Consider the following 1,060-nt stretch of genomic DNA (forward strand, 5'->3'; position numbering starts at 1 on the left):
ATGCTTTTACTAATTCAAAATTTGAAGATCAGGCCACAACCCTTCCTTCTTCTAAAAGAATGGAAAGTCACTACCCATACTAATATGGTACATCTTCTTTTTCGATGTTTCAACTATAAAAACTTCATGGTTAGGTGTACTTTACAAGAAGTAATTCTATGGTTGGTGACCTCTTTAGGAATTCTCTTGGGAAGAAATGTACAAGACTCATATTGACTAGGGTTACATGTTAGGAATTTTGTCGAGTTGTGCCTACATCCCAAGCTCTAAGCCTACCATGACATGAAGACTGCTAGATACCACGCTATCAAAGATATCTTAAGGGCCTCTTGATGCGCAATGCAACATGGTCCTATGACACAAACCATGTCACAGAGAACACAAGAACCTTGGGCGTAGGTATTCATACTATGTCGCACGAACGCATGAAGCCCTAGACATAGAAATGCATATTGTATTGGAGGGAACGCATGAAGCCTCGGGCATAGGAACCAAGATTCTATATGATTCCACAAGTCTTTCCAGGAGAGTGTCTAGGGGATAAGAACCAAGATTCTCGCTACAAAACCTCGAGGAAAAGACGTGAAAGGAGACGACCATAACACATGTACTTGCATGTTGGTTTATTGTAGCCATAAACAATCTCGATTGAAAATGAGAGGATGTGTCATAGAATTCCTTCTCGGTTACCTAATGTGGTGAAAGATTACACTATCCCTGTCTACGATGCATAACATATTCCACATGTGTATACTCTCTAAGTACTTGACTAACCCAACACACATAGTAGAATATGAGCCGCTGCAAGTAACCAAGGACATAAGTTATGAGGAAAGACCGATAAGAATCCTAGTCCAAGAGGTGAGATCAGCTTTATATACCAACTCGCCCTTTAGAATCTTTAGTTACCTCTAAATATCGACGCTATTGAGATTACTATGTATTATTTATATTTGCTGTTAGCATGGGGTTGGGTCAATTGGGCAGATGTTCTTTCTCATTAATTTTATTCATATGTAATGGAACCTAAAAGAGGCTATGGCAAGTAGTGCAACTTTAT

This window comes from Cucurbita maxima, unplaced genomic scaffold, assembly GCF_002738345.1.
Source record: "Cucurbita maxima cultivar Rimu unplaced genomic scaffold, Cmax_1.0 Cma_Scf00022, whole genome shotgun sequence".
In the NCBI taxonomy this organism is placed as follows: Eukaryota; Viridiplantae; Streptophyta; class Magnoliopsida; order Cucurbitales; family Cucurbitaceae; genus Cucurbita; species Cucurbita maxima.